The sequence below is a fragment of the Biomphalaria glabrata genome, chromosome 16 (genome assembly GCF_947242115.1).
Source record: "Biomphalaria glabrata chromosome 16, xgBioGlab47.1, whole genome shotgun sequence".
Classification (NCBI taxonomy): domain Eukaryota; kingdom Metazoa; phylum Mollusca; class Gastropoda; family Planorbidae; genus Biomphalaria; species Biomphalaria glabrata.
Genome location: NC_074726.1, coordinates 4598308 through 4623370, shown reverse-complemented (window position 1 = coordinate 4623370; position 25063 = coordinate 4598308). Strand labels below are relative to the sequence as shown.

The 25063-nt window shown below is 36.0% G+C and overlaps 1 long non-coding RNA gene across 4 annotated transcripts in view; it reads right to left on the bottom strand.

The window, feature by feature from the left end:
• Window positions 1–22478, bottom strand: part of LOC129923465 (uncharacterized) — a 38233-nt gene extending 15755 nt beyond the window's left edge. For 3 of the 4 annotated variants that reach the window (XR_008775396.1, XR_008775398.1, XR_008775397.1), the window contains exons 1-5: window positions 22379–22478; window positions 21955–22103; window positions 21360–21523; window positions 20879–20970; window positions 16656–16833 (exon numbers count right to left, since the gene is read on the bottom strand). This is a non-coding gene — a long non-coding RNA (uncharacterized LOC129923465). Of the gene's footprint in view, window positions 1–16655; window positions 16859–20878; window positions 20971–21359; window positions 21524–21954; window positions 22104–22378 lie in introns of all 4 variants that reach the window. The other variant, XR_008775399.1, reaches the window with a different exon arrangement.
• Between the last annotated feature and the right edge of the window lie 2585 nt (window positions 22479–25063).

The following is a 25063-nucleotide window of genomic DNA, read 5'->3' as shown; positions in this document are numbered from 1 at the left end:
TACGAATTTCTTTTTTAAGCACTCAAAGAATGATTTCACTGGGAATTGCAAATACATTTTGATCACCACATTAAGTGCAGAGGTCAAAGACCTGCTGATTATCACACATTTGTACACAAATGTTTGTAGATTACAATTCAATAAAGTTGTTACAAAACCTCACTAGTTACATCACTTCACAGTGTCTCAATGGATAAGAGATAAGCGTGATACAAACGACAATCCCAACTGTTCCTGCACAATCATCATATATCTGATAGCTTATATTTTCATCCTTTTTTTAACTTTTGTTTTGCAAACGTGCATCAGTTGAATAGCTGGAGCCCAAAAAAAAGTTTCATGCTCGCCTTTTTCACTGACAACCATCGCACTTGTTGACCGACCAATCATCAAGCTACACGGAGCATAACGGGACCACACGAAGGCATCAGGTTCAAACTAGTATTTGAAGGTGGTCTAACAAGTAGCCCGTTTGAGGGCTAAATTAGCCTCACAAACTTCGGCTCCAACTAATGTTGGAGGCTGAATCAGCTGCTGACTGACTCCTGTTTGGCCACTTGTTGGCCACTCGTTCATCAAGCTGTGAACTGAGCGTAGCGTGCTTTCAACGAATACGTCGCGCTTTACTGTATTTGAAGGTGGTCTACAAATGAAATGTTTGAGGGCTAAATAAGCCTCACAAACTTCGGCCTCAACTAATGTTGAGAGGTTGACAGCATCAAAGCTTGCACTCAACTAATTATGTCCCAACTATTATTCAACTGAACCGAAAGAACCGGTTATTTTACAAACTCATTCTTCTATGACTTTTTTTTTATGCCTTTTAACATTCCAAGTTATGATGATGCTTTGTCCAAGGCACTGTAGCACGTGAAAAAAAGCAAAACAAGAAAAAGGATGTGCACTGCTGGGTTGTCTACAAATGCACAGCCATAACCAACTATTTCGTCTTGGATCAACAATTCAATTGATGACTATATTACTACATCTAGTCCTCAGCTAAAAATCCTCAATTTTTCAAAAATTAATACAATATCCTTTCCTATAATAACGAAGATGGTCATGGAGACCGATCTTCTTTGAAAAAAAGTCCTCAACTACATCCTTTAAACATGAAGATGGCTGCAGGGCCCAGTCTTCACTTTTAAAATTCCTCCGTTAATCATTCCTATGAACACGAAGATGGCTAAGGAGCCCAGTCTTCGCTTTTAAAATTCCTCCATTAATCATTCCTATAAACACGAAGATGGCTAAGGAGTCCAGTCTTCGCTTTTAAAATTCCTCCGTTAATCATTCCTATAAACACGAAGATGGCTAAGGAGTCCAGTCTTCGCTTTTAAAAGTCCTCCCTTAATCATTCCTATAAACACGAAGATGGCTAAAGAGTCCGGTCTTCGCTTTTGGAAAGTCCTAAGCTATACTTAGTAAAGTCATCAATTAAATGTGTTTTCTCCGCAACTATTTGGTTGGTCTGCAAGTGCAAATGTTGAGTAGTGTGAGTTGCATCACGAGCGGCGATATTTCCTTTGATGGACACGTTCATATGTTCATTGAGTGTGACTTAATTATTGTTACAAACGTGCACTGTTGGAATATAAATAAAGACGTCTAACACAGTTATACATCTGTACGAATTTCTTTTTTAAGCACTCAAAGAATGATTTCACTGGGAATTGCAAATACATTTTGATCACCACATTAAGTGCAGAGGTCAAAGACCTGCTGATTATCACACATTTGTACACAAATGTTTGTAGATTACAATTCAATAAAGTTGTTACAAAACCTCACTAGTTACATCACTTCACAGTGTCTCAATGGATAAGAGATAAGCGTGATACAAACGACAATCCCAACTGTTCCTGCACAATCATCATATATCTGATAGCTTATATTTTCATCCTTTTTTTAACTTTTGTTTTGCAAACGTGCATCAGTTGAATAGCTGGAGCCCAAAAAAAAGTTTCATGCTCGCCTTTTTCACTGACAACCATCGCACTTGTTGACCGACCAATCATCAAGCTACACGGAGCATAACGGGACCACACGAAGGCATCAGGTTCAAACTAGTATTTGAAGGTGGTCTAACAAGTAGCCCGTTTGAGGGCTAAATTAGCCTCACAAACTTCGGCTCCAACTAATGTTGGAGGCTGAATCAGCTGCTGACTGACTCCTGTTTGGCCACTTGTTGGCCACTCGTTCATCAAGCTGTGAACTGAGCGTAGCGTGCTTTCAACGAATACGTCGCGCTTTACTGTATTTGAAGGTGGTCTACAAATGAAATGTTTGAGGGCTAAATAAGCCTCACAAACTTCGGCCTCAACTAATGTTGAGAGGTTGACAGCATCAAAGCTTGCACTCAACTAATTATGTCCCAACTATTATTCAACTGAACCGAAAGAACCGGTTATTTTACAAACTCATTCTTCTATGAGTTTTTTTTTTAATGCCTTTTAACATTCCAAGTTATGATGACGCTTTGTCCAAGGCATTGTAGCACGTGAAAAAAAGCAAAACAAGAAAAAGGATGTGCACTGCTGGGTTGTCTACAAATGCACAGCCATAACCAACTATTTCGTCTTGGATCAACAATTCAATTGATGACTATATTACTACATCTAGTCCTCAGCTAAAAATCCTCAATTTTTCAAAAATTAATACAATATCCTTTCCTATAATAACGAAGATGGTCATGGAGACCGATCTTCTTTGAAAAAAAGTCCTCAACTACATCCTTTAAACATGAAGATGGCTGCAGGGCCCAGTCTTCACTTTTAAAATTCCTCCGTTAATCATTCCTATGAACACGAAGATGGCTAAGGAGCCCAGTCTTCGCTTTTAAAATTCCTCCATTAATCATTCCTATAAACACGAAGATGGCTAAGGAGTCCAGTCTTCGCTTTTAAAATTCCTCCGTTAATCATTCCTATAAACACGAAGATGGCTAAGGAGTCCAGTCTTCGCTTTTAAAAGTCCTCCTTTAATCATTCCTATAAACACGAAGATGGCTAAAGAGTCCGGTCTTCGCTTTTGGAAAGTCCTAAGCTATACTTAGTAAAGTCATCAATTAAATGTGTTTTCTCCGCAACTATTTGGTTGGTCTGCAAGTGCAAATGTTGAGTAGTGTGAGTTGCATCACGAGCGGCGATATTTCCTTTGATGGACACGTTCATATGTTCATTGAGTGTGACTTAATTATTGTTACAAACGTGCACTGTTGGAATATAAATAAAGACGTCTAACACAGTTATACATCTGTACGAATTTCTTTTTTAAGCACTCAAAGAATGATTTCACTGGGAATTGCAAATACATTTTGATCACCACATTAAGTGCAGAGGTCAAAGACCTGCTGATTATCACACATTTGTACACAAATGTTTGTAGATTACAATTCAATAAAGTTGTTACAAAACCTCACTAGTTACATCACTTCACAGTGTCTCAATGGATAAGAGATAAGCGTGATACAAACGACAATCCCAACTGTTCCTGCACAATCATCATATATCTGATAGCTTATATTTTCATCCTTTTTTTAACTTTTGTTTTGCAAACGTGCATCAGTTGAATAGCTGGAGCCCAAAAAAAAGTTTCATGCTCGCCTTTTTCACTGACAACCATCGCACTTGTTGACCGACCAATCATCAAGCTACACGGAGCATAACGGGACCACACGAAGGCATCAGGTTCAAACTAGTATTTGAAGGTGGTCTAACAAGTAGCCCGTTTGAGGGCTAAATTAGCCTCACAAACTTCGGCTCCAACTAATGTTGGAGGCTGAATCAGCTGCTGACTGACTCCTGTTTGGCCACTTGTTGGCCACTCGTTCATCAAGCTGTGAACTGAGCGTAGCGTGCTTTCAACGAATACGTCGCGCTTTACTGTATTTGAAGGTGGTCTACAAATGAAATGTTTGAGGGCTAAATAAGCCTCACAAACTTCGGCCTCAACTAATGTTGAGAGGTTGACAGCATCAAAGCTTGCACTCAACTAATTATGTCCCAACTATTATTCAACTGAACCGAAAGAACCGGTTATTTTACAAACTCATTCTTCTATGAGTTTTTTTTTTAATGCCTTTTAACATTCCAAGTTATGATGACGCTTTGTCCAAGGCATTGTAGCACGTGAAAAAAAGCAAAACAAGAAAAAGGATGTGCACTGCTGGGTTGTCTACAAATGCACAGCCATAACCAACTATTTCGTCTTGGATCAACAATTCAATTGATGACTATATTACTACATCTAGTCCTCAGCTAAAAATCCTCAATTTTTCAAAAATTAATACAATATCCTTTCCTATAATAACGAAGATGGTCATGGAGACCGATCTTCTTTGAAAAAAAGTCCTCAACTACATCCTTTAAACATGAAGATGGCTGCAGGGCCCAGTCTTCACTTTTAAAATTCCTCCGTTAATCATTCCTATGAACACGAAGATGGCTAAGGAGCCCAGTCTTCGCTTTTAAAATTCCTCCATTAATCATTCCTATAAACACGAAGATGGCTAAGGAGTCCAGTCTTCGCTTTTAAAATTCCTCCGTTAATCATTCCTATAAACACGAAGATGGCTAAGGAGTCCAGTCTTCGCTTTTAAAAGTCCTCCTTTAATCATTCCTATAAACACGAAGATGGCTAAAGAGTCCGGTCTTCGCTTTTGGAAAGTCCTAAGCTATACTTAGTAAAGTCATCAATTAAATGTGTTTTCTCCGCAACTATTTGGTTGGTCTGCAAGTGCAAATGTTGAGTAGTGTGAGTTGCATCACGAGCGGCGATATTTCCTTTGATGGACACGTTCATATGTTCATTGAGTGTGACTTAATTATTGTTACAAACGTGCACTGTTGGAATATAAATAAAGACGTCTAACACAGTTATACATCTGTACGAATTTCTTTTTTAAGCACTCAAAGAATGATTTCACTGGGAATTGCAAATACATTTTGATCACCACATTAAGTGCAGAGGTCAAAGACCTGCTGATTATCACACATTTGTACACAAATGTTTGTAGATTACAATTCAATAAAGTTGTTACAAAACCTCACTAGCTACATCACTTCACAGTGTCACAATGGATAAGAGATAAGCGTGATACAAACGACAATCCCAACTGTTCCTGCACAATCATCATATATCTGATAGCTTATATTTTCATCCTTTTTTTAACTTTTGTTTTGCAAACGTGCATCAGTTGAATAGCTGGAGCCCAAAAAAAAGTTTCATGCTCGCCTTTTTCACTGACAACCATCGCACTTGTTGACCGACCAATCATCAAGCTACACGGAGCATAACGGGACCACACGAAGGCATCAGGTTCAAACTAGTATTTGAAGGTGGTCTAACAAGTAGCCCGTTTGAGAGCTAAATTAGCCTCACAAACTTCGGCTCCAACTAATGTTGGAGGCTGAATCAGCTGCTGACTGACTCCTGTTTGGCCACTTGTTGGCCACTCGTTCATCAAGCTGTGAACTGAGAGTCCGGTCTTCGCTTTTGGAAAGTCCTAAGCTATACTTAGTAAAGTCATCAATTAAATGTGTTTTCTCCGCAACTATTTGGTTGGTCTGCAAGTGCAAATGTTGAGTAGTGTGAGTTGCATCACGAGCGGCGATATTTCCTTTGATGGACACGTTCATATGTTCATTGAGTGTGACTTAATTATTGTTACAAACGTTCAATTGGAATATAAATAAAGACGTCTAACACAGTTATACATCTGTACGAATTTCTTTTTTAAGCACTCAAAGAATGATTTCACTGGGAATTGCAAATACATTTTGATCACCACATTAAGTGCAGAGGTCAAAGACCTGCTGATTATCACACATTTGTACACAAATGTTTGTAGATTACAATTCAATAAAGTTGTTACAAAACCTCACTAGTTACATCACTTCACAGTGTCTCAATGGATAAGAGATAAGCGTGATACAAACGACAATCCCAACTGTTCCTGCACAATCATCATATATCTGATAGCTTATATTTTCATCCTTTTTTTAACTTTTGTTTTGCAAACGTGCATCAGTTGAATAGCTGGAGCCCAAAAAAAAGTTTCATGCTCGCCTTTTTCACTGACAACCATCGCACTTGTTGACCGACCAATCATCAAGCTACACGGAGCATAACGGGACCACACGAAGGCATCAGGTTCAAACTAGTATTTGAAGGTGGTCTAACAAGTAGCCCGTTTGAGGGCTAAATTAGCCTCACAAACTTCGGCTCCAACTAATGTTGGAGGCTGAATCAGCTGCTGACTGACTCCTGTTTGGCCACTTGTTGGCCACTCGTTCATCAAGCTGTGAACTGAGCGTAGCGTGCTTTCAACGAATACGTCGCGCTTTACTGTATTTGAAGGTGGTCTACAAATGAAATGTTTGAGGGCTAAATAAGCCTCACAAACTTCGGCCTCAACTAATGTTGAGAGGTTGACAGCATCAAAGCTTGCACTCAACTAATTATGTCCCAACTATTATTCAACTGAACCGAAAGAACCGGTTATTTTACAAACTCATTCTTCTATGAGTTTTTTTTTTAATGCCTTTTAACATTCCAAGTTATGATGATGCTTTGTCCAAGGCATTGTAGCACGTGAAAAAAAGCAAAACAAGAAAAAGGATGTGCACTGCTGGGTTGTCTACAAATGCACAGCCATAACCAACTATTTCGTCTTGGATCAACAATTCAATTGATGACTATATTACTACATCTAGTCCTCAGCTAAAAATCCTCAATTTTTCAAAAATTAATACAATATCCTTTCCTATAATAACGAAGATGGTCATGGAGACCGATCTTCTTTGAAAAAAAGTCCTCAACTACATCCTTTAAACATGAAGATGGCTGCAGGGCCCAGTCTTCACTTTTAAAATTCCTCCGTTAATCATTCCTATGAACACGAAGATGGCTAAGGAGCCCAGTCTTCGCTTTTAAAATTCCTCCATTAATCATTCCTATAAACACGAAGATGGCTAAGGAGTCCAGTCTTCGCTTTTAAAATTCCTCCGTTAATCATTCCTATAAACACGAAGATGGCTAAGGAGTCCAGTCTTCGCTTTTAAAAGTCCTCCTTTAATCATTCCTATAAACACGAAGATGGCTAAAGAGTCCGGTCTTCGCTTTTGGAAAGTCCTAAGCTATACTTAGTAAAGTCATCAATTAAATGTGTTTTCTCCGCAACTATTTGGTTGGTCTGCAAGTGCAAATGTTGAGTAGTGTGAGTTGCATCACGAGCGGCGATATTTCCTTTGATGGACACGTTCATATGTTCATTGAGTGTGACTTAATTATTGTTACAAACGTGCACTGTTGGAATATAAATAAAGACGTCTAACACAGTTATACATCTGTACGAATTTCTTTTTTAAGCACTCAAAGAATGATTTCACTGGGAATTGCAAATACATTTTGATCACCACATTAAGTGCAGAGGTCAAAGACCTGCTGATTATCACACATTTGTACACAAATGTTTGTAGATTACAATTCAATAAAGTTGTTACAAAACCTCACTAGTTACATCACTTCACAGTGTCTCAATGGATAAGAGATAAGCGTGATACAAACGACAATCCCAACTGTTCCTGCACAATCATCATATATCTGATAGCTTATATTTTCATCCTTTTTTTAACTTTTGTTTTGCAAACGTGCATCAGTTGAATAGCTGGAGCCCAAAAAAAAGTTTCATGCTCGCCTTTTTCACTGACAACCATCGCACTTGTTGACCGACCAATCATCAAGCTACACGGAGCATAACGGGACCACACGAAGGCATCAGGTTCAAACTAGTATTTGAAGGTGGTCTAACAAGTAGCCCGTTTGAGGGCTAAATTAGCCTCACAAACTTCGGCTCCAACTAATGTTGGAGGCTGAATCAGCTGCTGACTGACTCCTGTTTGGCCACTTGTTGGCCACTCGTTCATCAAGCTGTGAACTGAGCGTAGCGTGCTTTCAACGAATACGTCGCGCTTTACTGTATTTGAAGGTGGTCTACAAATGAAATGTTTGAGGGCTAAATAAGCCTCACAAACTTCGGCCTCAACTAATGTTGAGAGGTTGACAGCATCAAAGCTTGCACTCAACTAATTATGTCCCAACTATTATTCAACTGAACCGAAAGAACCGGTTATTTTACAAACTCATTCTTCTATGACTTTTTTTTTTATGCCTTTTAACATTCCAAGTTATGATGACGCTTTGTCCAAGGCATTGTAGCACGTGAAAAAAAGCAAAACAAGAAAAAGGATGTGCACTGCTGGGTTGTCTACAAATGCACAGCCATAACCAACTATTTCGTCTTGGATCAACAATTCAATTGATGACTATATTACTACATCTAGTCCTCAGCTAAAAATCCTCAATTTTTCAAAAATTAATACAATATCCTTTCCTATAATAACGAAGATGGTCATGGAGACCGATCTTCTTTGAAAAAAAGTCCTCAACTACATCCTTTAAACATGAAGATGGCTGCAGGGCCCAGTCTTCACTTTTAAAATTCCTCCGTTAATCATTCCTATGAACACGAAGATGGCTAAGGAGCCCAGTCTTCGCTTTTAAAATTCCTCCATTAATCATTCCTATAAACACGAAGATGGCTAAGGAGTCCAGTCTTCGCTTTTAAAATTCCTCCGTTAATCATTCCTATAAACACGAAGATGGCTAAGGAGTCCAGTCTTCGCTTTTAAAAGTCCTCCTTTAATCATTCCTATAAACACGAAGATGGCTAAAGAGTCCGGTCTTCGCTTTTGGAAAGTCCTAAGCTATACTTAGTAAAGTCATCAATTAAATGTGTTTTCTCCGCAACTATTTGGTTGGTCTGCAAGTGCAAATGTTGAGTAGTGTGAGTTGCATCACGAGCGGCGATATTTCCTTTGATGGACACGTTCATATGTTCATTGAGTGTGACTTAATTATTGTTACAAACGTGCACTGTTGGAATATAAATAAAGACGTCTAACACAGTTATACATCTGTACGAATTTCTTTTTTAAGCACTCAAAGAATGATTTCACTGGGAATTGCAAATACATTTTGATCACCACATTAAGTGCAGAGGTCAAAGACCTGCTGATTATCACACATTTGTACACAAATGTTTGTAGATTACAATTCAATAAAGTTGTTACAAAACCTCACTAGTTACATCACTTCACAGTGTCTCAATGGATAAGAGATAAGCGTGATACAAACGACAATCCCAACTGTTCCTGCACAATCATCATATATCTGATAGCTTATATTTTCATCCTTTTTTTAACTTTTGTTTTGCAAACGTGCATCAGTTGAATAGCTGGAGCCCAAAAAAAAGTTTCATGCTCGCCTTTTTCACTGACAACCATCGCACTTGTTGACCGACCAATCATCAAGCTACACGGAGCATAACGGGACCACACGAAGGCATCAGGTTCAAACTAGTATTTGAAGGTGGTCTAACAAGTAGCCCGTTTGAGGGCTAAATTAGCCTCACAAACTTCGGCTCCAACTAATGTTGGAGGCTGAATCAGCTGCTGACTGACTCCTGTTTGGCCACTTGTTGGCCACTCGTTCATCAAGCTGTGAACTGAGCGTAGCGTGCTTTCAACGAATACGTCGCGCTTTACTGTATTTGAAGGTGGTCTACAAATGAAATGTTTGAGGGCTAAATAAGCCTCACAAACTTCGGCCTCAACTAATGTTGAGAGGTTGACAGCATCAAAGCTTGCACTCAACTAATTATGTCCCAACTATTATTCAACTGAACCGAAAGAACCGGTTATTTTACAAACTCATTCTTCTATGAGTTTTTTTTTTAATGCCTTTTAACATTCCAAGTTATGATGACGCTTTGTCCAAGGCATTGTAGCACGTGAAAAAAAGCAAAACAAGAAAAAGGATGTGCACTGCTGGGTTGTCTACAAATGCACAGCCATAACCAACTATTTCGTCTTGGATCAACAATTCAATTGATGACTATATTACTACATCTAGTCCTCAGCTAAAAATCCTCAATTTTTCAAAAATTAATACAATATCCTTTCCTATAATAACGAAGATGGTCATGGAGACCGATCTTCTTTGAAAAAAAGTCCTCAACTACATCCTTTAAACATGAAGATGGCTGCAGGGCCCAGTCTTCACTTTTAAAATTCCTCCGTTAATCATTCCTATGAACACGAAGATGGCTAAGGAGCCCAGTCTTCGCTTTTAAAATTCCTCCATTAATCATTCCTATAAACACGAAGATGGCTAAGGAGTCCAGTCTTCGCTTTTAAAATTCCTCCGTTAATCATTCCTATAAACACGAAGATGGCTAAGGAGTCCAGTCTTCGCTTTTAAAAGTCCTCCTTTAATCATTCCTATAAACACGAAGATGGCTAAAGAGTCCGGTCTTCGCTTTTGGAAAGTCCTAAGCTATACTTAGTAAAGTCATCAATTAAATGTGTTTTCTCCGCAACTATTTGGTTGGTCTGCAAGTGCAAATGTTGAGTAGTGTGAGTTGCATCACGAGCGGCGATATTTCCTTTGATGGACACGTTCATATGTTCATTGAGTGTGACTTAATTATTGTTACAAACGTGCACTGTTGGAATATAAATAAAGACGTCTAACACAGTTATACATCTGTACGAATTTCTTTTTTAAGCACTCAAAGAATGATTTCACTGGGAATTGCAAATACATTTTGATCACCACATTAAGTGCAGAGGTCAAAGACCTGCTGATTATCACACATTTGTACACAAATGTTTGTAGATTACAATTCAATAAAGTTGTTACAAAACCTCACTAGTTACATCACTTCACAGTGTCTCAATGGATAAGAGATAAGCGTGATACAAACGACAATCCCAACTGTTCCTGCACAATCATCATATATCTGATAGCTTATATTTTCATCCTTTTTTTAACTTTTGTTTTGCAAACGTGCATCAGTTGAATAGCTGGAGCCCAAAAAAAAGTTTCATGCTCGCCTTTTTCACTGACAACCATCGCACTTGTTGACCGACCAATCATCAAGCTACACGGAGCATAACGGGACCACACGAAGGCATCAGGTTCAAACTAGTATTTGAAGGTGGTCTAACAAGTAGCCCGTTTGAGGGCTAAATTAGCCTCACAAACTTCGGCTCCAACTAATGTTGGAGGCTGAATCAGCTGCTGACTGACTCCTGTTTGGCCACTTGTTGGCCACTCGTTCATCAAGCTGTGAACTGAGCGTAGCGTGCTTTCAACGAATACGTCGCGCTTTACTGTATTTGAAGGTGGTCTACAAATGAAATGTTTGAGGGCTAAATAAGCCTCACAAACTTCGGCCTCAACTAATGTTGAGAGGTTGACAGCATCAAAGCTTGCACTCAACTAATTATGTCCCAACTATTATTCAACTGAACCGAAAGAACCGGTTATTTTACAAACTCATTCTTCTATGAGTTTTTTTTTTAATGCCTTTTAACATTCCAAGTTATGATGATGCTTTGTCCAAGGCATTGAAGCACGTGAAAAAAAGCAAAACAAGAAAAAGGATGTGCACTGCTGGGTTGTCTACAAATGCACAGCCATAACCAACTATTTCGTCTTGGATCAACAATTCAATTGATGACTATATTACTACATCTAGTCCTCAGCTAAAAATCCTCAATTTTTCAAAAATTAATACAATATCCTTTCCTATAATAACGAAGATGGTCATGGAGACCGATCTTCTTTGAAAAAAAGTCCTCAACTACATCCTTTAAACATGAAGATGGCTGCAGGGCCCAGTCTTCACTTTTAAAATTCCTCCGTTAATCATTCCTATGAACACGAAGATGGCTAAGGAGCCCAGTCTTCGCTTTTAAAATTCCTCCATTAATCATTCCTATAAAAACGAAGATGGCTAAGGAGTCCAGTCTTCGCTTTTAAAATTCCTCCGTTAATCATTCCTATAAACACGAAGATGGCTAAGGAGTCCAGTCTTCGCTTTTAAAAGTCCTCCCTTAATCATTCCTATAAACACGAAGATGGCTAAAGAGTCCGGTCTTCGCTTTTGGAAAGTCCTAAGCTATACTTAGTAAAGTCATCAATTAAATGTGTTTTCTCCGCAACTATTTGGTTGGTCTGCAAGTGCAAATGTTGAGTAGTGTGAGTTGCATCACGAGCGGCGATATTTCCTTTGATGGACACGTTCATATGTTCATTGAGTGTGACTTAATTATTGTTACAAACGTTCAATTGGAATATAAATAAAGACGTCTAACACAGTTATACATCTGTACGAATTTCTTTTTTAAGCACTCAAAGAATGATTTCACTGGGAATTGCAAATACATTTTGATCACCACATTAAGTGCAGAGGTCAAAGACCTGCTGATTATCACACATTTGTACACAAATGTTTGTAGATTACAATTCAATAAAGTTGTTACAAAACCTCACTAGTTACATCACTTCACAGTGTCTCAATGGATAAGAGATAAGCGTGATACAAACGACAATCCCAACTGTTCCTGCACAATCATCATATATCTGATAGCTTATATTTTCATCCTTTTTTTAACTTTTGTTTTGCAAACGTGCATCAGTTGAATAGCTGGAGCCCAAAAAAAAGTTTCATGCTCGCCTTTTTCACTGACAACCATCGCACTTGTTGACCGACCAATCATCAAGCTACACGGAGCATAACGGGACCACACGAAGGCATCAGGTTCAAACTAGTATTTGAAGGTGGTCTAACAAGTAGCCCGTTTGAGGGCTAAATTAGCCTCACAAACTTCGGCTCCAACTAATGTTGGAGGCTGAATCAGCTGCTGACTGACTCCTGTTTGGCCACTTGTTGGCCACTCGTTCATCAAGCTGTGAACTGAGCGTAGCGTGCTTTCAACGAATACGTCGCGCTTTACTGTATTTGAAGGTGGTCTACAAATGAAATGTTTGAGGGCTAAATAAGCCTCACAAACTTCGGCCTCAACTAATGTTGAGAGGTTGACAGCATCAAAGCTTGCACTCAACTAATTATGTCCCAACTATTATTCAACTGAACCGAAAGAACCGGTTATTTTACAAACTCATTCTTCTATGACTTTTTTTTTTATGCCTTTTAACATTCCAAGTTATGATGATGCTTTGTCCAAGGCACTGTAGCACGTGAAAAAAAGCAAAACAAGAAAAAGGATGTGCACTGCTGGGTTGTCTACAAATGCACAGCCATAACCAACTATTTCGTCTTGGATCAACAATTCAATTGATGACTATATTACTACATCTAGTCCTCAGCTAAAAATCCTCAATTTTTCAAAAATTAATACAATATCCTTTCCTATAATAACGAAGATGGTCATGGAGACCGATCTTCTTTGAAAAAAAGTCCTCAACTACATCCTTTAAACATGAAGATGGCTGCAGGGCCCAGTCTTCACTTTTAAAATTCCTCCGTTAATCATTCCTATGAACACGAAGATGGCTAAGGAGCCCAGTCTTCGCTTTTAAAATTCCTCCATTAATCATTCCTATAAACACGAAGATGGCTAAGGAGTCCAGTCTTCGCTTTTAAAATTCCTCCGTTAATCATTCCTATAAACACGAAGATGGCTAAGGAGTCCAGTCTTCGCTTTTAAAAGTCCTCCCTTAATCATTCCTATAAACACGAAGATGGCTAAAGAGTCCGGTCTTCGCTTTTGGAAAGTCCTAAGCTATACTTAGTAAAGTCATCAATTAAATGTGTTTTCTCCGCAACTATTTGGTTGGTCTGCAAGTGCAAATGTTGAGTAGTGTGAGTTGCATCACGAGCGGCGATATTTCCTTTGATGGACACGTTCATATGTTCATTGAGTGTGACTTAATTATTGTTACAAACGTTCAATTGGAATATAAATAAAGACGTCTAACACAGTTATACATCTGTACGAATTTCTTTTTTAAGCACTCAAAGAATGATTTCACTGGGAATTGCAAATACATTTTGATCACCACATTAAGTGCAGAGTCTCAATGAATGAGATGAGTGTGATACAAATGACAATCCCAACTGTACCTGCACATGGATTAAATCTTTTTTATTTTTTTTTTGGCAAATGTGCATCAGTTGAATATCTGGAGCCCAATAAATAGAAGAAATAAGGAATGCACTCAAACAAATGAAGACAGGTAAAGCGGCTGGAATTGACAACTTATCACCCAAAGTTCTTAAAGAAGGAGGAAGTGAAATAGTTGACCAAATGCACAAACTATTCAACAAAATTTGGTTAACAGAAACACTTCCGGGTGAGTGGAAAAAGGGCTTGCTAATAAAAATACCAAAGAGTGGAGATCTATCACAATGTGAGAAATGGTGAGGCATCACTTTGTTGTCAGTACCAAGCAAGATTTTCAGCAGACTCCTACTAAAAAGAATAAAGGAAGCATGCGATGAACAACTAAGGGAAGAACAGGCCGGATACAGAAAAGGGAGATCTTGTGCTGACCAAATAGCTACACTCAGGATAATTGTAGAACAATGTGTCGAATGGCAATCTCCTCTCTATGCAACTTTTGTCGACTTTGAAAAAGCTTTTGACAGTGTCGACAGAGAATCTATCTGGACTGTAATGAGACATTATGGGATCCCCAATAAAATAATAACCATAATCAAGAACCTTTATGATGGTTTCACCTGCCAAGTAACCCACTGTGGCAAGCTGTCAAAGGAATCTCCCAAGTAACCCACTGTGGCAAGCTGTCAAAGGAATCTCCAGTCACAACAGGAGTCAAACAGGGATGTCTTCTTTCACCACTCCTGTTCCTTCTAGCATTGGATTGGGTCACAAAAGAAGCCTTCTCTAACGCAGAAAAAGGAATCCAATAGACTCTCACACAAAAGCTGGAAGATCTGGAATTCGCTTGACATAGCCCCATTATCACACAGGCTACAGGATATGCAAGAAAAGGTCACAGCTTTAAGCAAAGTAGGAAAAAGAGTAGGCGTTAAAATAAACCACAAAAAAACTAAAGTACTTAAAGTAAACAATAAACAAATTGGAGACATAGAACTGGATTCTCAGACAATTGACCAAGTAGAAAATTTTATATACCTTGGGTGTGTAGTCAGTATATCAGGTGGAACAGATGAAGACATTAAACGCTGATAAATCTACGTATAAATCTAGCGCATCAGACATTTACACAGCTAAAACCAACCTGGAAATCTCCTCACATCTCAAACAAGATTAAACTAAGAATCTTTAATTCAAATGTCAAGGCTACCCTACTGTATGGTTCTGAAACATGGAGAACAACTGAAGCCACAACATAAAAAAATACTGACCTTCATCAACAGATGCCTGAGAAATATTCTAAAAATTCACTGTATGACAAATTACCTTCATCAACAGATGCCTGAGAAATATCCTAAAAATACACTGGTATGACAAAGTAGAAAACACCAAACTGTGAGAGATGAGTGGACAGAAAAATATAGAAGTGTAGAACTTAGAGAGGAAGTGGAGATGGATTGGTCACACACTTAGAAAAGATACCACTCAGCAACAGAGCTAGGCAGGCCTTAGACTGGAACCCCCAGGGAATAAGACGCAGAGGAAGACCAAAAAGAACATGGCGACGCAGTGTACTTGCGCAGTGTACTTGAAGAAGCAGAGAGACTGGGAAGAGCTGGGAAACCATAAAAAAACTAGCAAGAGACCGTAGAGAGTGGCGTGTTTTTGTAGAGGCCCTATGTTCCATGAGGAACTCAAAGAAGTAATGATGAATAAATAGATGCACCTTTGGTGGAATTGTTTATGATTGTTCATTGAGTGTGTTAGGGTTAGGACCTTTTTGCATGTAATTGTATATCCAAACACTTGGAATAGTAGATTTTTTTGGGCTCACATTAACTCCCAACATGAAAATATAATGTGCATTTGAACACACCTTAGAAATGAAACAGTTTATAGAGTATTCAAGTCTACTTAATATGCAATTATATTGCACATAATCACAAGAAATAATTACTTTTTTGTCACACTATCACACACTGAAGAATTGAAACAGTTTATGGAGTTGATCTTAATATATGAATTCAAGTCAACTTGTTTATGTAATAGTACATCATATCACTGCGAATTGTAGATCCTTTTTTTTGGTCCAATTAAGTAATGGGGTGACAAGACCATACATATTATCACATACTTGCATTTCTAAATAATGTTTAGCTACAATAGTAACTTGAATCATTCCAATCTCCAAGTGGCAAAGAGAAAGTTGATGGTGATGCATAACTTTTTCATTTTTGTGTTTAAATTCCATATTTATAAGACATTACTATTGAATTCCAAATGACAAAGAATTCAATTCTATTATTTGTTGAAATATATTTACAATTGTAAAGTTAGAATATTTCAGAGCTATTCAGTTTTTCTGCAAAAATTAATAGGAACATCCACATATATTAACTGAAATGAAAATGGTATATCACAAATGAAAATTCAGTTTACTTTCATAACTAGAAACTATTAAAACAAATACAATACAAATTTCTTTAACTAGACAGGTGAACTTACAAAGTTGTGTATGAAGTTGTTATGTGTTTGTGAAGTAATTACTGACATCATAATATACAAAACAAATACAGGAACCATGCATATACCACATACAACTAATGCAGGATCATTGCTTTACAAAATATAAATGCTGTGAAGAGTAAGAATATTTCTTACCTTATTCTGACTATGGCTCCATTTGAAGAAACGGCAGATGAACTTTAGATAAAACATGTTGACCAGTTGTAGATCGATAGAATTATTTCACAGTGAGAGAGACGTTTAATGTTCCTCCTGTAGCCTTGAAATGTTCATCCTTTTTTTCTTGACCTCAATGTTTAATTGACCATTTCGTCTACAAGTGAGTTGAGAAAAATGCACTGTTAAACAAATATATCACATTTAAATGCATTACATATAATGCAGTATTGATAAAATTAGTGCATTTTAATATGTGGCAGTTTCTACATTTTTCATTCAAGAAAAGCTTTTTCTGTCTCAAGACTTAATGTTTAATGACAATGTGTTTTTTGTGATGGTCATTTTTTTTTCGAATAATAAAGGGTTTCTGCACCAAAGTCAATATGAAATCCAGGAGTTTTCTAGGACTTTTCCAGGAGAAATTTTTAAATTCCATGACATAAAATTTGCGCCAAAATATTAAGTTGATTAATGTAGGTTTCATAATTAAATTAAATTACCATACTCGTGGTATACATCCCTGCCATCACTGACCAGAGTTTAGAAAATTCAGTGTTCACAATCTGGCTAAAGAAAGTATTCAGTCTATCAGAGGTGACACTGAAGAACTGGGAGGCAGCAGAACTTGTGTTTAAAATGGAAATGTGCAATTGCGTAAATTCAGATTTAATACTATCACGGTCATCTGCACTGATACGGCCAAGGAGAACCAAGATGCTCAAAGTGGCATATAAATCATTTAAGGAGCTATCAAAATCTTGCAAAGGGTATTTGGGCAAATAGCATTCTTCAATGGAGATTTTTCAACAAGTATGAGAGCTGTTGTCAGCAGAAACTTTCTGCTTTCCATCTAGAAATTTAAAACATCACAAGCGCTGGCTTTAGTTGTTTGTTTTTTTTAATTTAGAAGATTGTTGGTGCATGTCAAATCTACAATAAGCAGTGTTGCAAAAGAAGTACATTCTTTGAAAACAGCTAGTGTTTTAAGCTTTTGCGAAACTGATTGAAGCATGCTCAAGAGGTCTTGGGCCATAAAGCATTAAAGGGCAACCAACAATAGTGCATCTCATTGATATTTTTATAGAAAAGGTTGCGAAACATTTGTAATTGAGATAAAGCTTTCAATTTTGGCAAACAGCCTTTGAAGTGCTCAAAAGACTTTGTGTTGATTGCCTTCTTAGCAGTAATATAAAACTATGAATTTGTTGGGTTACTGGATTAGCTGTCGGTGTAGGACAAGGGACAGTCACAGAGACTGACAGTCCTTATGACAAATAAGGCAGCCAACTGAGTTACCAGACTCGCTTGTGCTTATCGGATTTCGGATGCGATTTAAGTGCTGCTTAACCAACGATTGAAATGATAATTTTGTTTGTTTTTATAATGTCAACAAAAAGCTTTAGTGTCACTGACGGACGATTTCTGAAGCCAAGATTTGTAGATCTAGAATTCTAGATAGATCTAGATCTACATCTTTTTCAAGCCAGTCTGGCACAGTGACTCACTGTGCATTAAACGATGTCTCGCATTTAGGCATTTAATACAAACTAGGCTATAGAATAGTGATCAATAGTGAATAGATCTAATATGTTTTTTCTTCTGCATATTCTTAAAAATATAAGAAATTTGAACTAATACCCTAGATTAGATATACGATTCTTGAATAAGACTAGATATTAGATCTAGATCTAGCTTAAAATTATACTTATATTGAACACAATGCCACACACAATAAGAAACTACGATTATATCTAGACTAGATTGACTAGATCTAGATCTAAATCTAGGACACAGGTCACACAGATCTAGGTCACTGGACAAGACCTATTTATTAAATTGCCAGTGCACAGAAATAATATGATCTAATAATGTAGCCCAATGAAAATATAAGCAGTAATGGGAACAGTCTTTGAAAAAATTTTTAGGAAGTTTTGTAATCCCGCTTTTTTTAACTGGCCTGTCGAGTCGACTTAAAAAAAGATGTTTTTTTTAATCATGTAAAATTAATTAATATTTTCTTTAAATAACGTATTACATAATAATTACACTGCATAGGCTTTACTGCACACAAAAATGCATGCAAGGCACTATTGTTTGTTCATATTGATGAGAGGAGAAAGCTATTTGCAAAAGCCTTATATCTTGGTCCAGGCAGTCTGAGCATTCTACTATAATAGATAAATGCTTTACTGGTATTGTAACAACTTCTCTCTCAAACAACTATAAAGAATTAACGTGTTTGAAAATCAAAACATGCTTGAGTTTTTGGAAATACTAAAAAGTAGGAGCTACACTTCTGATGAATCTCTACTGAGTTCAAGCAAGAACAACCAGAGGAGTAGCAATGCTAGAGGAAGAGAATGTTTAAAACTTCATATTGAGGCTTCTTAATGTGACTCTTTTACATGCTGATACAAATTGTTTACAACAAGTATGCTTTTAAAGCATTAATAATGATTGGTTATTAGTTAAATAGAAAAAACTTTAATATATACTTCTCACTATAGATCTAGAAATCTAGATCTATCTATAGTATTATAATCTAGATTTACTTAAATCTAATAACCTGGATCTAGATATATTACTATTATTATCTATTTTTTATCTACATGTATTATATTCTATCAGACTTAGACTCAATAACTCACTATGTTAACTATGTATACAAAATACATCCATATCACCTTATGGCAGGGGTTCTCAGCCCCCAGGGGTCGCCTAAGACGAAAATATGGATTGTTATTGTCTACTCTACTATTGCTGTATGTGTGTGTGTGTGTGGGGGGGGGGGGCAGAGTGAGGGATTGTAAAAAGGGGTCATCGAACTTAAAAGGTTGAGAACCGCTGCCCTATGGCTTATCATATAAGGCCTTATGACTTATGTCTATAACTATAATACTAGATCTAGATCTTATAATAGATCTAGATGTCTAAATCTAATCCCATTTGAACTCATGGAAGTCGGCAGGCAGGGTTCAAATTTTAAAAAATCTAGGGGCCATCGTAACAACAGAGCAAAAGGCGGTCGGGCATTATGATCAATAATGATGCTCTCAACTCTTGATACTTTCCAAAAGCTGGCAAGCAGCCATTGAGCCCATTGAAGTCTAGACGCTCTAGATCTAGATAATCTAGATCAAAAGTATTCAAATTAAAGAAACTAATCTAGAATACATCTATCTAGACTGATTCAAACCACTCCAGACCTAAATAATTGATCTAGATCTAATTCAATACGATAACACGAGATTTTTAAAAAATACAACTTTAACTGTGTCAAAAGACTGGATGTGCGCATGCCCAAAACAAGTCAAATCTTATTTCACATTCTTCCAAAAATGGGAAAATGAAAAATTATAATCATAAAAAAAAAATGAAGAAAAAAAAAATGTCGGGCAAATTTCAGAATTTTTTGTTAGAAAATCGGATCAGAAGAAATTTTCGGAATTCCCATGACTGTACAAAATGAAACAATAAAAATTAGGTCTAAAAAGATATGTAACGTAGTTCCTATTTGGATGGAAATCAACGTGTTCAGGGAAAAATCGATACGATAACAATACTAATCTATAAATAGATTAGATCTATCTATTGTCAAGAAGCAGTTAACATATTCTGTGCTAATTTTGAATTTATTTCCGCCCCACGGCCCATCCGCTGGTGTTTTTTTTCTTTCGATCGTCGAAATTCCAGGACATATAAGGAGATATTTTTAAATTCCAGGAGATTTCCAGGACTTTTTTAGTTTTTATGAAATTCCAGGACATCCTGGAATTTCAGGAGGCCACCGACACCCTGATAATATCTCACTGTCTGATGGAAAAATAGAAAGATTTATGAGACTCCATGGTATTTTAAAGTCAATTTTTTTTCAATTATCTCTCTTTGCTAGGAGGTATAGTGGCTGAGCGGTTAGCTTCCGAAGTGGAAGTCCCAGGTTCGAATCATGGTATTTTAAATTTTGGGACCTTTGGGCTCCTCTTAGTCTAACCAGCTCTAATGTGTACCTGACATTAGTTGGGGAAAGTAAAGGCAGTTGGTCATTGTGCTGGCCACAGGACACCTCGTTAACTGTAGGCCACAAAAAACCTATGACCTTTACAGGAAGGGCATTTTTTTTTTATAAGAATCACTTTCAACTTTTCATTTGGCTATATATAAAAATGTACCATGAAGAATGGAGCAAATTGCTTACTTACTTTAATTTTCTAGGAAGTAATGCAGCCTAATGTGAGTTCATTTATTTGTTTTCAACCCAACAGCTCCAACTTTTAGTTTTTGAAATGCTATCCTATTAAACAAAAGGAGATTAACTAATTTAAAAAAAAAATAAAAACCAATTTTGAAAAATGTAAATCTAACACAAACAAATGGATAAAAAAAAAGTTAAATAGAAAAAAATAGCTAGTTTAAAAATACTTAAATATCTTTTGTATAAGTACAAGTTTTAAAGATACCTAATTTCCGAAATAGACTTTATAAGCTACCTATCTGGACTTAAGAGACTACAGATCTGGCTTAAGTTTTGTGTTTTCATTCTAAACTAGCTCTTATTGTCTGAAAGTATAAGAAACTATTACTAGGGTCCTGAAGCATACAACAGAATTAGGCACCTAGTGTAAAAACAATGTATCCTAAAGCTGAAGCTCTTGGGTTATAGAGTAAAAAAATATTTATTACCTTGATCTGTAGATCAGTAGATAAACTTATGGCAATCAAGGCATCAGTGGAGAACCAAGTCGTCAGTGGAGTATCAAGCCATCAGTGGAGTATCAAGGCAACAGTGGAAAATCAGTGCACAATGATTGAGCCGCTAACCCGCAGATCAACAACACAGAGTCTGTCTTTAAAAAAAAACAGAAATGTTGAAGCAAATTTACAAATTGAAAGAAAAATGTCAATAATCTAAAAAAAAAAAGGAAACAAAGTAATAACAATAAAATGTGAACCTTACAAGCCAGAGGGAAAGTTATGAAAATATATGCACTATTCAAACCTTACAGTAAATGTGAAGCAGCTGTTGTGATTAAGTACACCACCTTATAAAAAGTTAACATCTTAGTACTAATTGATTAACTTTAGAAGAAAACATATATCTTATAAACCTAAAACTAGAGCAGTATCTAAAAACATTGCTGGCCAAACAACAGTTGAGCTTGACACTATCTGACCTGGAAACGAGTACTCTTAAACTAACATTTTAAGTTTTTATAACAGATTTCTTTTTTTCACTTTGCTATAAGATATTTGACTGGTACATTAGAATTCAACTCACCTTTTGTTCTTAGAGAATTACCAAAGTAACCTTGGACACAAACGTGATCTCCTTGGGCTGACATTTCCAGACTCTTGACATTGAAGAACAGTAAAGTGGGTCACTGTTTGGCAATGAAGACTTGTATATCACTGCTGATAGCTGATACCCTGAAAACAGTTTGGGAACACATAATCTTATTTGATTGACCTAAATTTTAAACTAATAAATGCCTTTTAACATTATATTAGTTATGAGGATGTCCAAGGCTTAGTAATGCATCAAATAAACTTGATATGTAGTACAGAATTATGCTAAGCAAATCTGAAGCTAGACCAAAACACAGAAAAATGGTAGAGAATAAAGTATAAAAAGTTATTATTTTTAAAATGCAATGATAAATTGTTTTAGAATTAGCAGTTAAAGAAAAAAAATTAAGTCTCACTTTGGCCTTGAAAGCTTTAACTCATAAAAATGCCAAAGAGAAAACTGTCATCATCTGAGATTACCAAAGAATATTTGTTGCTTGGATGACAAATTGGTACTGTTGGCAGAAGAGAATGTGCACTTGTTAAGCTGATGAAATATGGAAACTTGAACAAGAATATCTCTTAAATACACTATCTCATGATATTTAAAATAACATTGTTTCTATGAAAACAATAGTTAAGCCTATAAGTATTGCATGGTTTGACTATGTTAAATAAGATATGAAGGAAAAATACTTGCCCTATAATTAGACTTCCCATGATGTTTACTTCTAGTTTCAATTTCTTCATTCACATTACCTGGCCTGTCTGTTTACAGGTTTGGCTTTTATCTTCCAGGCTAGTAGTTGATTAGTAATTAATACTCTACATCTTGAACTGATAAAAAAACAAAAAACTACAAGCTAAATAAATAATTTTATAATTACACATTAAGAGGCAATTATTATCATTTGAATTCAACCAGATATCAAGTAGCTGAGAATTTAAAAAAATAAATTGCATCTAAAAAAATTGCTTAAAAGTAACCACTATACTTGTAAGGCAATATCTGTTGTTTCATAGTTTTGAAATATTCGTGCTTTAATTAGGATGTTTTATTGAGAATAAACTTTGCCTTGACCTCAGAAAAAAAAAAGCCTTTAACATTTAGATGAACTACTTGCCTTATGAGCTCAATAGATAGATGAATGGAAAAGTAGGTTGAAACAGGTCCAGAATTCTTAATGACTAGAGAACCACAGGAATGGAATAGGCTTGACTACAAACTTTTGGATAAGCTTGCTACACTGATTTTTCCTGTTCCTCATAACTTGTCGTTCTTTTCATTACCTACATCTGAGGAGAACTAAGCTGTACTCAGCATCTTAACCTGAAAGTTGTAACAAAATTTTACAGGCTGATAAATCAAATTCAAGATTGTGGGTTTTGACTAACTTCATAATGGGATAATCCCCAATTGGATCTAGCTCTCTAAATTTTAAAGTGAAGAAAATAAGTTTTATTGTTATGTATACATTTGAAACTAATTACCATAAGGCTAAGAGATAACAGAAAACATGTATTCTTAAATTGTTAGGAAAATATTTAAAACATTTTCAATTAGCATGCAATAAAAAAAAACAATTAAAATATGCAAATACATAGAAAAAAATATACTTGCTTCGATAGATCTGTAGTAAGAAACTGGTTCTTATTTAACATAAATGAAAAGAAACGAATTAAATTTAAAGAAGTTAAATGTAACATTGGAAAGGACCACTTGCCTTAAGAAAAATTTGGTACAAGCTTGTTACAGTTCTGATTATATGCGCTTTTTATTTTTTAGATGTCTCTTAGTCATAGTTGTCATTATCTGTATTCCTGCTCCATTTCTAGATCACTCGGCTGTAAACTGCATTTGGAACTGAAAAGGTTATAAAATATAAGAATATGGATAGAATGTTATCCCTGCAAAAAAAAGTTTATTTTGAAAATATTGACTTTATTATTAAATTAATAAGTCTAAACCTGAGTTTACCTATCTCAATAAATAATACATCAATCATTATGAGGCTTTTTAATACGCATATATTTAAAACTAGTTTCCAAAAACGAAGCTAACAGAAAAGTTAATGTTAAAAACAGGTTTAATTAGCATGCAGTTACAATACAAAGTAAAAAGAAAACTATACTATTGAAAGCTTACTTGCTGTGCTGCTCTATATCGATATATACCAATTGCCTGCCTATTCTTTATTAAACAAGCATCAAAGGAAACTTAAGTCTAAATTATAAAAATCATAGCATTTGAAGTAATACTTGTCTTTGAAAAAAAAAATGATCATCTAATCTTGACTACTTTCCATCACATAAATATAAACATTGAAAATATATTCTCAAATTGCATGCAAAGAAAAAAAACAACTGAATCTTAAAAAAAAAAAATACATGCCTTGCTAGATCAGTAGTTTCACAGCTTTCCTGTTCTTAATTAGCATACATCAAAAGAAACAATAAAATTAAATTTAAAATGCCTAAATCCTATTGAATAGATTACTTGCCTTAAATAACACTTTGTGGCATAGCATTTTACACATGTTCTAACTTCTGACCAGTTCCTCATCACAAGTGATGGCTCTAATCATCTGATAACTAGACGATCTGAAAATGTTCCAAAGTATAATTATGATAATGAGTACATAAAACATTTGTCTATGAAATCATCAGAGTTGTTGAGTTTAAGTCTTTTGAGGATAAAATTTCAACTCACATATTAAAACATTTTTTTTAACTAGACCTATAAACACTATGAATCAAAATGAGTAATTATTCTTAAATAATTTTAATTGAAAACATGCTTAATTTGCATGCAATAACACAAAAAAAAAAGAATGAAACTTGTAAAGATACTTGCTTAGCTAGATCAGTGGTTTCATTGCTTGCCCTTGCTTATTAAGAAAATTGTTATGACACAATGACATTAAATTCAAAATAGTTAAATTCTAGCTTTGTGAATGACTACTTGCCTTAAAGAATGCTGGCATCCTTGATACACCAATTTTTATAGTGTTTTTATTTCTTGTCTGTTTCTCAAAGGTAATTTCTAGCAATCTGTATGATGTTCCCTTTTTATATTACAAAGAAGAGATCTGTGTTTTGAT